At 34.6% G+C, this 15,175-nt stretch overlaps 1 long non-coding RNA gene across 1 annotated transcript; it reads left to right on the plus strand.

Moving 5' to 3' along the window:
• Nucleotides 1–258: 258 nt before the first annotated feature.
• On the plus strand, nucleotides 259–3,269 carry LOC113361986. Its single transcript, XR_003365475.1, has 5 exons — nucleotides 259–445; nucleotides 538–610; nucleotides 935–1,125; nucleotides 2,900–2,944; nucleotides 3,159–3,269. It is a non-coding gene; the product is annotated as an uncharacterized LOC113361986 (long non-coding RNA).
• The last annotated feature ends 11,906 nt before the right edge of the window (nucleotides 3,270–15,175 follow it).

Consider the following 15,175-nt stretch of genomic DNA (forward strand, 5'->3'; position numbering starts at 1 on the left):
ATGACCGGTCAACCTAGCTTTTCCTATGGATCAATTTTCTAGGAATTCCTTCTCCACATATTTCCTCCGGTCATGATTTTATAAAGATGGAGTCCTCGTGTTGATCTTAGGATGCGATTAAACACCCCCTCGCTTCGTTAAAACCAAGAGAACCTTATCTTTTACATTACTTTTCTTCTCTCACCTTCACAACCGAACTCATCTCTCTCTCTCTATCCCTCTCGTTTTATTATTCTTCTTATTTCACAGATCTCTCTTGTTCTATTTTTTTATAAATCTTACAAACCGGAAGAGTAAAAGCTCCTCATCAAGGAACAAAATCATTTGATCTTAACTCCCCATCCATGAACTGATAAGATCAAAGAAAATCCCTAGAACCACCAGTAAACCAAATCGTTCTACTCATGTAGCAGATATGTATTCAAGGTCTTCTTCTTCTTTGAAGGTAAATAATAAACAAACCCCGTAATGTATTCTACCATTTTCTGATATTTACATGGTCGATGATACCATGCATCTAATAGCTTGAAATTTCAGTGTTTTGTAGTGAGCAACATATTTCAATGGGTCGGGTAGTGATGAGAATAGAGTTGATATTATTAATTCTAAGGTATAAAAACTTTATTTCTTCCTCTGATTTCAATTTCTCAAATTAAAGTTTCTTTGATTTATCTGTTTTTGCTTATTCAGATTTTAGATATTTGAATCTAGATATTTTTGATTAATTAAGCATTTATGTTGTTATTTTTCATTAGATTTTGGTATGGATTTTCTATTTTACTCATATTTTTAAGTCATGGGTCTTCTTGAATGGATGAAAGCTTTGCTTGTCCCCTGTTTAGCTCACTGATTGGATGTCTGTTGTGTATTTTTTTTAATTGATCTCTGTATTGTTTGCATTTTGATTAACAGTTTTAATTTTTGTTGATTGCAGTTGGGTCATTCTCAGGTACCATGAAAAGAAACTGAAAGTGTTTTTTTTTCTTTTGAGGAGCCGCGGTTGGATCAATTTCATGATTTGTTCTATTTGATTCATATTTATGGGTTGATGTTCTTGCTAGCCTTGTATGTTGAAGACTAGTTAGAGAAAGAGTTGGCCCAGCCATACTTTATCACTCTTACATGGTAAGTTTAGATTTTCATTACTACTAGAGTATTTGATAGATTAACTGATATATTGATATATCTATCAAAATTGTACATTGTTCTTGATTTTTTCGTGTTTTATATGAGGGGTTAGATTTGTATTCATACCCCAATTATCTCTTCGACAAACTACAATATGGATGTATTGAATATGTGAACCTCTGTAATTGATGTGTTACTTTAGGACCAAACATAATTTGATCGCATGTGTTCTAGTAGTCATGAACTTTTGTCATGAAGTTTCTGTCTACAAACTTATTAATTTTAATATCGTGCTAAATTTAGAAATTACTCTAGCTTTGTTTTGTCAATTGGTGTCACATATCTACTTGCTGATTTAATATGGCTTGTATTTCTTACTAGTTAGTTGCTGGATTGTGGGTTTATCCACCATTGAATCTTGGTGTAATTTCTTGACCCTGTTCTAGGAAAGAAAATATGGTAATTTTATGTGCTAAATTCACTTCCAACTTAGGGTATTCCTCCTAATATACACTTGTCCGGCAATTCTTCCCATGATTTTGTGTGTTGTTTATGCTCATTTGCAGTACCAGGTATCCTAGACGTATATAGTATTGAAAATGCAACAACAAAAGTTTATGCTCATTTGTAGTACCAGGTAGCCTAGACGTATATGGTATTGAAAATGCAACAACAAAAGTTTATCAAATAGCAAAGGAGTGGAGGTGTTAGAAACATATCTTTCAAATATGATGTGTTTGGAATGGGTCAGTACATTTCTAAAGTTTATCACTTGTAGAGGTAGTTCCTGTAGAAAAAAAAACTACTTCAATTTTAAGAAATAGATAATTGCGGACCAAATAATCTTTAAAAGTTAGTTGGATTTGTTCCATATCAATACATTTATTACCTGTAAAAAGTGTAATCATTGCACAATAAGAAATGGAGAGCAATAACGATGTTTCAATCTTAAAGCTCCATCGTTTAGCAAATTCCTGATATCTAGAATTGTCCTTTACAGGGTGAAACTGTACTCTTTATAGAAATCCATATGAATCAGTTTTCCTTGATATAAGAATGGATTGGTATTAAAATGAAGCAAACAAGAGAACTTGGAAAAAAAACTGATTCATCTCTAAATAAGTTAAGAGAGTTCCACCTTGATTTTGAACGTATAAATAAATAAAAATAGTATGCATATTTTATGCATTGGACCTAGAGCACATATTTCCTGTAGATTACTATTGATCTTAAACATTGTTTGAACCTTTGGAACACATGCTTACATATCAACTCATGCCAATATAGGGTCTGGACCTGAATTTCATATTTGTTGTTTGTTTTGGCTATCTTTTCAATATTTCCATGAAGTAGGGAGCTTTTTATCTCTTCCCGTATAGCAACTGGACAAAGGCCTCAATGCATTACATTCTACATGTAATTTCGGCGTTAATAATGTTACTAATTGTCTTATGTCTACCGTCTTTTCTTTTGTTTTCTTTATGATACATTTTCTGCTTTCTGAGATGGAGTAAGTGAGTGAGGGTCAGTTTTATCAAGTCCCATTCTATGAGCTTGATGTTATGTTGAATACTTTCTTCTTGGAAGTATTCATTTCTTGTAGAATACTTCAGTGTGCATGTCTGGTTAAAAGGGGAACCACTGATGTCTTTTTAATATGTGCATCTTATGCCCATGAGTGGCCCCAATACAATCTTGAAGTTGGTCTCACCAGTTATGCTGCAGTTAATGATGGCTTAACTAATGTATGCGTGTCTGTAATTTGAACCAGGTGCAGATGAAACAGGACATGCTGCTGCACCATAGGTGTTACTAAGTAAGTAACTTTTCTTTTAGGTCCCATGAGAAAGTATTTTTATCAAAACTTATGTACATATAGTATGACAGATTTTTCAATATGAAAGTTGTTGTGTACATATAGTATGACATACCATGTTTTTTCTTTTGAGTAGTTTCTTATGAACACTCTATTTATTTTCTTTTCACTATGATTCAATGCCTTAAATGGATTTGTATTGTTTCTTTTCCAGGTTGTTTATCTTTGAAACCTATTCCGGTGGTGAAATTGTTTGATGGAAGAGGAGATGTTGAAGATCAGAACTCTGATGATTATCCACTGGTTTTTATTTAGATCCCTAGCTATTCAATTTTCCTTTGGTGTGTTGTTTAGTTGCCTCATTATGGTTTTGCTGGTTAGTTGCACTTGTCTTTAAGCTTGCAACTAATTAGATAGACTTATATTGGTCTGAACTCAGGATTTAAATCCTTTTATGTGTAAATTGACCCAATCAATTAATGAATCGTAAATGGAACGATCATTTGAACGTATCATTTGATTGAATTTGGTTTGAATTATTTGATTTGAGTTTGATTTATTCTTCATTTGAATTCTCATTTGAGATTCAGTCAGACTCAGCCAGGCCAGAAAGATTCAGTCAGCCAATCTGAATCTACTTTTTTAATATTAAAATATATATCTATGACTGATAATGGTCTGTCCTAACACCTTGACTGTTAAAATCGATCATTGATACAGGTTGTTCCGCGACCCGCAGAACCACGTCATTGATGAAAAAGACGCTCAAACAACGACCATTTTCGCGACTGTTGAAGCAAGTCATTTGACTCGTATATATGACTTGCCTTGACGGTCGCGAAACTGCTATTTTCCACTAGTGTACTCCAACAAGTATTAAAGATGTTATAAGTTTTCATGGTTTGGCATCTTTCTATAGGCGTTTTATTCGCAACTTTAGTTCTATTTCTGCTGGAGTAACTGATTGTTTGAAACAAGAAAAATATCTTTGGACTGAAGAAGCAGATAATAGTTTTAATCTTCTTAAGGAAAATTTATGTAGTACACCAGTTATTGCAATTCCATACTTTACTAAACCTTTTGAAATTGATTGTGATGCATCTGTTGTTGGTATTGGAGCTGTAATATCTCAAATTGGCCATCCAGTTGCTTTTCATAGTGAGAAGAATTCTGAAGCTAAACATAAGTGGTCAAATTATGAACTTGAATTATATGCTCTTGTTCAAGATTTAAAACATTGGCATCCTTATTTAGTGTATAATGAGTTTTATTGTCAATAATGACAATCAAGCTTTGAAGTTTTTGCAGACATCAGCTAAGGTAAATAGAATGCATGACAGATGGTTATCTACCATAAATCAGTGTACCTTATCCATTAAACAAAAGAGTGGTAAGTTAAACCAAGTAGCTGATGCTTTGAGTATACGTGCTCACCTTCTTGTCACTCTTCATAGTGAAAGTATAACTTTTGATTACATCAAAGACTTGTATATTGATGATGAATATTTTAAGACAATTTGGGAACAATGCAAGAAACTGTCTTCTCGATTTGACGATTTTCTTATCCAAGATGGATTTATTTTCAAAGGTAATTGCATTTGCATTCTGCAAGGTTCTTTAAGACTTCATTTAATTCATGAACTTCATGGCAGTGGACTTGGTGGTCATTTTGGTCGAGATAAGATAATTTCTTTAGTAGAAGAACGATATTTTTGGCCTTCTTTAAAAAGAGATGTACATAAGTTTTTTCAGAAATGCATGGTGTGCCAACGCTCCAAAGGTACGATACAAAACACTGGTCTATATACTCCCCTACCAGTGCCTGAAGCTCCTTGGGTTGATGTTAGTATGGATTTTATACTTGGATTACCAATGTCAGTTAAAGGCAATGATTCAGTTATGGTGGTTGTTGATAGATATTCAAAAATGGCACATTTAGTTGCCTGTAAAAAAACTACTGATACTTCCAATGTGGCTTACTTATTCTTCAAGGAGATAGTACGTTTGCACGGAGTGCCTAAGTCTACACTTCAGATCGTGATACTAAATTTCTCAGCTACTTTTGGAAGTCTTTATGGATGATATTGGGAACTAAGTTACAATACAGCACTACAACACATCCACAAATTGATGGAAAAAATGAGATTGTCAACAGATCCTTAGGAAATCTGATACGTGCAAAAATTGTTGACTCAAACGAAAAACATTAGGAAAATTTTCTTCCCCATATGGAGTTTGCATTTAGCACTTCGGGGAATCGTTCTACTGGTAAGTCTCCTTTTGCAATTGTATATTCCAAGGTTCCAAATCATATTCTGGATTTAGTAGTGTTGCCTAAACTTTCACAGTCTCATGTGAAAGCTGATCAACTGGTCGATAAAGTTTCCCAGCTTCATAAAGAGGTGAGAACTAAACTTGAGGAGTCCAATGCTAAGTACAGGACAGTATCTGATCAACACAAAAGACTCAAGACTTTTGAAGAAGGAGAACTTGTCATGATACATCTTCGAAAAGAACGTTTTCCAACTGGTACTTACAACAAAACTAAAATGAAGAAGTATGGTCCTTTCAAGATTTTATAGAAGATAAGTGACAATGCTTATGTGGTGGATCTTCCTACAAATTGGAACATATCTAACATATCTAATATGCAGGAAATTTTTATGCTCCATGGGGAGAATGATTTTAGTTGATCAACTTGAGGCCAAGTTGTTTTCAAGAAGGGGGGGATGATGTAGAACATATCTTCGTTCTTTTTTTCTTTCTAGTACTATTAGATGACTTGAATACCAAGTCTATTATTTCTTGTTTTTAGACTTACTTCTTTTAGAGTTTATTTATTTTTAGACTCTAGTTTCATGCCTATATAAACATGCTCGTACCTTGTTTTAAGACACAATTATTTTTATCCAGTTTATGAAACTACTCTTTACAGAGAACCTATCTTTCTCTTCTTCTTTTCTTTCGACTTGTTCAAATATTATCTTCGTCCCTTCGCATCCCTTTTTTTCCTTTGCATCTCCTACAACCTCCGTGTTGTATTCTTCTCTACAAGTGTTACATTAAAAACTATGTTTAATTACATATATTTGAAGGAAGTACATATACGAAACTTTTTTCGTAATCGAAAGGAAATCAATAAGCGTTTTGGTCTGGTTTTCATTGAATATCTATTGAATGACCAATTCGAACCTAGGTATGAACTTTGGTATAACCAATCCTAGCTATTGTTGTGAGTCATGGTAGAACCGATTCTTACCTATATTGGGATAGCTGGTAGAACCGATCCTAGCTATTGTTGGGAGTCATGGAAGAACCGATCACCACTTATATTTGTATACTTGGTAGTACTGATCTTAACCTATGTTAGGAGTCATGGTAGAACCGGTCCCAAGATAAAAACCGATCCTCTACATTCACTTATTACTTCATGATTGTGTGTAAGTTTGGAATTATATGAATAGGAAAGTTCTAGATGTCGACATAATTTGAACATGAATATAATTCTTTATTTTATTGTTCAAAGATATTCCTTGATAATCAAGGTGATCCCAATCCGAAATATTGAGAATCTTTTAATTAATATTTTCGATTATATGTTTTTGATTTTCCAACGATCAAAACATATCTCTTAAAAAATTATATTAGTTAAGTGCTAAAAATATTAGATATTTTCTAATGAGAGATCGTAATTACAAGTTGGATATTAGTTGGAAATATGAAAACTGAGATTAGGTACTTATTGCATATCTTGAGAATATTTTCGGTTTTGGAATTTCCTTGTTTTCCAAATAACCTTGGTCTATAAATATTTTATTTTGCATTTCTTGCAAAATATCCTAAGAGCCAGGCAAAGTTCATCCGTGTATTTCTGTTGGAGTCGTCTATCCGGAGAGGAAAGTACCCTCATTAGGCGAAATCTCTAAAGGCCGCTCGGTTAAAGACTTCTGTGGGGGTCAAGAAGCTCTACGAGTACCATTGGTGGGAAACTAGATAATTGCATTGTTATTTTAGTTTTAGATTATTGATTTAATTGACTAACAATTGTTGAAACTTTGATTGCACCTAGTTTGATTATTCTTGAGAGATTTCTCTTGACACAAGGGTCACTCAAACTAGATCAAAGTATTGACGGGATCTTTAGAACTTTTTTTTTGATCTAAAGACAACTTGTGATCATCCATTGTTAACAGACTCCGTTCAATGTGTGATCGATGATAAGTGGATTAAATTTGTGTTGTGCAGGTACAAAACAAGGCAATTGAAGATTTGAAGAAAAAAAAATTCTTATTGGTTTTAATATCTCGTGATTTATGCACACATCTTGATCGGCTGGGATCCGATTTAGATATGATTTATCTTTGATAAATTTGATCATATAGTCGTTTAGATCGACAACTATCATTTGGTAGTATTTTTCAATATCCGAATCTGATAGTTGTGAATATAGATATAAGCTACTAATTCAGATTGATCTTACCCGAAAAAGGAGTTTACTAGTTTAAACGGAAGAGCCTTTTTCAAAATCAACGAATCTTTTCTAAAAGATTATTGGAGTAGTTACCATACAACTTTGTTCTTTTATTGTTTGGAAGACGATCAAAAGGAGTTGAGTGCTTAAGATTTTACATCTGTAAAGAAACTCAAGATAGTGATTTCTGTCTTGGGATTCACGTGGGTGACAAAATGGTCATAAACACATGGATACTGAGGGAACTAAGTAACTAGAGGTAGATTATTTGGTCTCAACTATACGATTTTTTTTCTTTGTATAACGGCTTAATTATGAGAGTATTCAAAACTGGACTAGGTCCCGGTGTTTTTATGCATTTGCGATTTCCTCGTTAACAAAATCTTGTTGTGTCATTTACTTTACTTCCGCATTATAATTATTTTATTATAATAAAATAAATAACATTTATACATTAAATCGTAATTGTGACGTCCTAAATCCTAAAACCTTCTTAGATAATAGGATTACAAACTAATTGAAGCATAAAATCTAGATTAACGATCATAAGAATCTAGACTACATAAGCTAAGCCCTAAAGAAAACCCATACACTCTGATACAGTAGAAATGAACATATCTCATGTGATATGAATATAACCATGTGTTGTTTACAGAGAAATAATACATATATAAAATATAAATAAACATCTTCAATTCGCTGAAACTTTACGCTGCGGAAACGAATATCTTCACTACGCCTTTTCTTCTGAATACTGAAACTGAAGTGGGAACGAATGAGCACATCATCCCAAAAAGGGGGCTCAACGAAAACATGCAACTCTCAAGTAATCACTAACATGCTTCGCAGTTCTAAAAGAATATAAATCGAAAGAAAACAAGAGGAATTAATCATTCAGCTATTTATGCATCATAAAGCAAGTGTCACTCTAACCTCGCCAAACTCATTGGAGAAGACGACGCAAGAGAAACCCTAATCAATAATAATAACATCGTCCACACAGATTGCCCAGACAAACCATGATTTAAAATATTACTATCAAGATCAGGAAGTTAGAAAAACAAGTATAATATGCATACGAGTGATTTCCCTAAAATAAAGTAGTATATATAATAAAGAAACGGGGAAGAAGCCTCCCTACTAAATAATATTAAAACGGGGAAGAAGACGCCATACTTAACTTAGAAAATATTCGTGGGGAATCACAGACACTCTTTGCGGGGAAATCATACAACGCATATTACACGCACATCAAGACTCATACAAGCATTTACATAGATAGTAAAACATACAAACATGCCAAAAGTAATAAAGACTCATAATTATCGCAATATAAAGAAGGCTCAATGATTCCAGGAAGGTTACAGAGTTCCCACCTGTTTTGATGACAAGCCACGCCTACCATGTATTCCTCATTCCACTGGTTCATCCTTTAAATCGATCGTTGTTATTATAGACTAACTGTTAATCACACAAGCACTCTAAGAATTTAGACAATAGGCTCATGCAAGGTTCATAACATAATATCATACAAGTCTCTAGTTATGGGTTAAGTGAAATAACAAATGGTTTTAATTCTATCAATGGTTACATAACCTGATAATAAGTAACTTGGGAACAAGTAATCATCTACTTACACATTGTTTGTTTGCAGCTGACTCATCTGAGTCGTCTGGATCTGAGTGAAATCACCTGACTCATCTGAATCTGACTCACTAAGGTCTGAGTCAGAAAATATGTTTGTTTTGTGAGTCAGACCTGACTGGATTTTTTTGGACATAAAATGCCCTTGTGCACATTTCAAACCATAACATTTATCACTACTGAAACATCACAAATTGTTCCATTCCAGTCTAAACAACTTTCCTTTTTGATGGAATTAAACATTACCAAACAATAAAATCTAAAGATTTCATTCCTACAAACATAAAAGAAGCAACAAAATTTAAAGGAGACTAGCTATCTCATCACGTAAGTTGTTCATATATATCTGCTCTTGTCGTCCAAAAAGACGAGGTGCATTTTCTTCCGTTTTCGCTTCCACTTCGACTTCCACCTGTGTCTCATTCATATCAAATGTCTCATTCTCATATTCTTTAAATATCCAGTCATCCAATGCATTACGACGTAGAAAGTTATGTATTGACATGCAATCAATGATGATATCTCTTTGAGACTCAAATGAGTAAGAAGGCATTTTACTTAAGACGGGAAATATTACTTTCAATACCCCGAATTCTCTCTCAATCACATTCCTCAATCGAGCATGGGCTTGATTAAACTTCTCCTCTTTTGCCGTTGGAGGTAATCTTCAGTAATCACCTATCCAATACCTTATATTGCGATACGGACACATAGACTCCTATGTATGAGAGTACGCAGCATCACATAGATAGTATTTGTCTGCACATTTTCAACAAAAACATTATGAAGTCATGCTGATGAAACTGCAACAAGAGGTAACATATATGCTAGTCCAAAGTAAGGAAAAAAAAATGAAACTGAAGCGTAAATCAACAAGGTAGGACAATGCGAATGACCAAAGTATAAAACAAGAATCCATGTCAATTACATTGAGCAATATTATGTGGCAAAAGAGGGGAACCAGGACTTCACACCCTCATAGTAACTTATTTATGGCATGGCCAATGTAATGTTTACTGAATTCAAACTAGGGTCTCCAGATTTCAATCGTTACAAATACTAAACACCACAATATTGATATTCAACGACACAATAGTGCATACACATATAGGAATAAAGCAAGCTGAAAATTACCTACTAATGGATGGCCTTAACAAATCTCTAAATTGGTTGTTTTCGAAAATAATCCAGTCTGATATTCTTAAATGATATGTTAGGTCACCCTCGCATTTTCTACAACACACTAATTGATGAAAGTGAACTCGCATTTTCTACATCTTACTTCTCCAAACCCAAAAATAATGATCCTAATTCCTAAGTAGAGTTTGATATCGTGATCAATTTCCTAGTTATAATGGCAGCACAGTTTATTTTTCCTACAATTCAAATATATAAGACCGCAGTGCACAAGAATCTAAATAGAGATATTACCTGGTGGTGGTAAAGGACACTTGAAAGATGGATCACGCACTTCCTCAGTCAACACTCTCGAGTCATGAGCAGTGCCTTCCCATCCAACCACTACATACAAAAAGTACATATCCCAATCACATATCGCAAGCACGTTTTGGGTACATTCTCCTCTTCCCCTTCCTCTATACGGTGTTTGCTTCTCGAATGGAATGATCGCACTAATTTAAGTGCCATCCAATGCACCAACAGCACCTTTGAAAGCACCTCTTTAAGACGTTTATTCCTTTTATTTATAGCTGGCTTGTCAAATTGAAGTGGCTAACTATCCCTAAAGCCAAAACACATTGCCTTAACTGACTTAACCTGATGGCAGAGCGGCTTTAAAGAAAAACAACGATAGAAGTAAGCCAGACCAGAGCTTACAAGCATAAATTTAATTCAATCATAAAGTCCAAACAAAACAGAAATAGTCTCTTACCTTGTCTAATTCAATCCATTGCTCTTCGCTCCAATCAAAAGTGTTCGTCTCCGCGTTATACCCAAGGTCGGTTCTTGCTAAGAGATGGGACCAAGTGACATATTGGGTTCGCAAGTAATCCCAGTGGTTTCTCAACTTTTTTTTATGTAATGGTGCAGTCATACTTCTCAGAAAAGAACTTGCACAAATTTCCCCACGAAGTTTGCTTCAAAGAAGTTCCAGAAAATCCGCACTCAGTAGCTTGTGCCAAACACTGGTCAATAAATAGCCCTCTAAATTCTGGGACGCTCCTCAAAGTTATCTTATTTTCTTTCTCATCTTCCTTTTTCTCCATAGAGAACTAGCATAAAGTAAAACAAATACAAGACGTGGTAATTTGAAAGAAAAAGAGTGTGCTAACTTTAGAGAATTACCATACAAAGTAATTTACCACTAGGCATGACCTTTATGCATTCAGAATATGCGGGTTTGAAATAGCGATAGAATATTTGACAGCGAAAAGTAAAAGCAATGGTTGGCACCAGATCCTCATTACTGTGCTAATATCAAAAGAGAGATTCGCCAAAAGAACGCAACTAAAATCACAAGTGCTGACCATTAACTCTGTTTTTCCTTCCTACTTTGACAGTATATGCCTACTGAAATCACTAGCTTGAAAATGTATGAAGAAACTGACATGACAGAAAGCAAAAATGGTCTTAGCACACCCTTTACCCAGCACCTTTTCTTAGATATCATTGACACAACAATTAGATGTTATATTGTTTTCATGCACGAATCCAAATACTATGTAGCAACAAATTAAAATGTTTTTTTATGTTACTGCGAAACACAAACATGTATATTTTAGAGTTTTTCACTCATTCAAGTCCATATACACCTATCAACTAAATAATATAGCAAATACTACTCCAATTTGTTTTAACTTATTAGTAGATATACAAATGTAACAAATCCAATAATGGAAGTCATAAAAAATGACATCAACAATTTCTGGTTAAAGCTAACTGATCTTGACTCAAAACTCTCAATAATCTTTGAAAGGTAGGACATGACATCAAAATCCATATAAGATGACATATTCTATCACGCATAATAATCAAGTAAAACAGTTCTCTCTTTGGCATTTTCACAAACAACAAAAAGATAACAAAAACAACCATCAAATACTCAAATTAGGATATCAAAAAAGAAACCCAATATTCCAAAATCATCAAAAACCCATATGAAAGTGATAGAAAGTATATGGATGTCGAAATTATACCTGATGTCAATTCTTCTAAAACAAGTTGATGAGTTGAAAGTGATAAGTTGAGAAATTAGTTGCGAGTGATGAAGCAAACGATCAGTAAGAAACTAGTAGATCTTTTAAGAGAGGGATGAATAAGATAACTCTCTGAGAAGGAGATCTAGGTTTTTCCCCAATCTTCCATTTCTGCTCTCAATGGAAAAACTTGACGGAAGAAACGAGGAAAAGAAAAATGAAATGAAATCTCTGATTTAAAGGATCAAGGGTATTTTTATATATTCTTACGACTCAGTGGTTTGAGTGATTGAGTCAGTGACATCTTCACACCTGACTCTATAGGTCGCGAGTCAGGGGTTGGCAGCGAGTCAGCTTGTGAGTCAGGGGTTATAGAAAATGCAAAACAAACAGTCTGACTGCTGACTCGGTGCGAGTCAGGGGTTGACTCAGACCCAGACGCCGAGTCAGCTGCAAACAAACTAGTTGTTACCAAAATGGATCAAATTGGTTGTCATCGGAAAGCCCTCGAAAATCTCTACAACTTTGCAAAAGGAATCGAAAGCTAAATCGGACCATAATTGGTCCAAAAAACAAATATAGGAATTCTGGCCCTAAGTCCAAGCCCACGTGCCTACCTGGTCCGGCCCATCAAACAATCCCATTAACCCGGTTCAGACCTATACCTATCTGACTTGGTCTGACTCTTGAGTCAACTAATCTAACTCAATGACTCACTGAGTTGAGTCAGTCATTTTTACAAACACCGGATAAGCATTTCGAATCATTTTTACATACGAAGTTAACAATCAGAAATAATTCCAAACTCTTAACACAGCATAAGGGTCTAATTTTGATGCTCTCTAGATTATTCATAATGAATCAAAAAGAAGTAATTAAGGTCTCTATGAAATCTCGTGATTACTATCGACAAGTTTTTTCTACTGAGCATATATCAAATTCTCGCTGCAACATACCTAGAATCGCTCGTAAACATGATCACTCACGAATGTTTACACAGAACTACAGTTACGAAGGTTCAATCTCTAGACACCGTATCTCACTCGTTACTTAACCAAGTTGAACAAACTTTATATCCACATAATCACCAGATAACATACTACAATTCATGTTTATAGAGAGCATACTAGATCATAGAATAAGGTACGTAATTAAGCCTATATATAGGGCAGAGACACATATACCATGCACATAAAATAATGAAATTTCGTGCATCAAGAACTTAATGGATTTTGCTTCGTTCTATCATTTCATAAGAACCCCAATCATAAATATCTTATACCAAGAAAATATAGAGGTTACCTTGGTTGGTTTTGCTAGATTGCATCATCCACACAAATCATTAATTAATCATCCTAGATAAGCTTTATTAACAATATTGTCTTAATGATCAACATCATTTGTATCCATCACTGCTATCTATCTCTATTGATTTTGTATGAACTCTTGCTCAAACTCTTTGTTACAAACTCACAACAATACTAGAACTATTAATCTCATCTTAGAATCATTAATAACATAGGAAATCTGATGTCTACATTGCAACAATTTAATCAAATTGATTGACAAGAAAAGATAATGAAATTCAGATACAGGACATGAGTTTATACTCTCTATCGACTCAGTTCTCTCTGCACTCACACGTGCTGCACACACTCACAACCTACACCACACACAGTCACTGGAACACTTACATACATGTCATTACCCTCCCTCAAACTCAATGGGGCTTGAAGAGGCGACTTGAGCTTGCACACACAGTCACTCGCACAAAAAATATGACAGTCATAGAAACAAAAGTGAACATTAGTGACAACAGCGGCAAAGACAGTTGATGGGTCAATAGCAATTGCAAACCAGAAACATGCAGGAAACAGTAAATAAGTTGTGAGTAGCGATAAACCAAGGCCTGAATTGGAGATATTGCTGATGTGAAATCTACCCGCAGAGCTTTGACAAAAGAAGCAGGTTATCACCAGTAGAGAGAATAATAATGCAGGACAAATTGACAGTTGAGAGTAGTTGATATGTTAGTAGTTGGCAGCAATCAGATTGGGAAGAAGATGGTATTACAACAATGAATCACCAAGTTGCTGCATAACTGGAACCAGCAATATTGCTTGCACTAATGTATTCAACTTCAACTGTACTACACTCTAGAGCACCATATGATAACAATAGTCATTGAATTAAAACACATAGAAAAGTAGAAAGTGGCAGCAGCTGATGGTTTGTGTATACTCTAGAACTTCAACAAACCAACACACATAACAAACAGATTCAATCTGAACCTTGGTATCTATAATGACAACAACTATTGGAGGTGTTGATGTAGAAACAGTGACATTGATGAATCAATAAGCCAAAAATATAAAGGAGAGGAATCACTTATCTGATAGCTGGAGCTGTTGTAGTAGTAGATAAACCAAATATTGTTGGTGTGGAGAACAAGAAGTATGATAATTAAGAAGTAATAGCGGCAAAGAACACCATATCAGGCCACACACACTTACATACTAACTAACAATTAGCTTGATGGCTTTCCATATATCGCAGAAATAGAGAGCCGGTAAACTGCAGTCACACACCAAGCATATTGGAAACACTACTATCTTGCAAACACCAATGACTTAAGCGAGCAGTTGAGAGCAGCAGATGGGATTACACCAAGAAATAATTGTTGGTGCAGTAAAGATTTAATAATCAATGTCAAAGCTGCAAACTATAACCAGCACTCTTAACATAATAGACAGTTGACGCAGTAGGTGTTGCAGCAACAAAATAAAAGTACAAATATGCAGTTAAGACAATCTTCCCACAAATACTGAACCAATAAGAGAAATATGAAGTACCAACCAGCTGTGACTACCAACATCAGTAAGCACCACGAGGACTATAAAAACATTCCATTGTTGCAGAGATTTAAGAATTGAATCCTTTTAGTCCATTATTGGTGTATGG

Source organism: Papaver somniferum, chromosome 3 (assembly GCF_003573695.1).
Source record: "Papaver somniferum cultivar HN1 chromosome 3, ASM357369v1, whole genome shotgun sequence".
Classification (NCBI taxonomy): domain Eukaryota; kingdom Viridiplantae; phylum Streptophyta; class Magnoliopsida; order Ranunculales; family Papaveraceae; genus Papaver; species Papaver somniferum.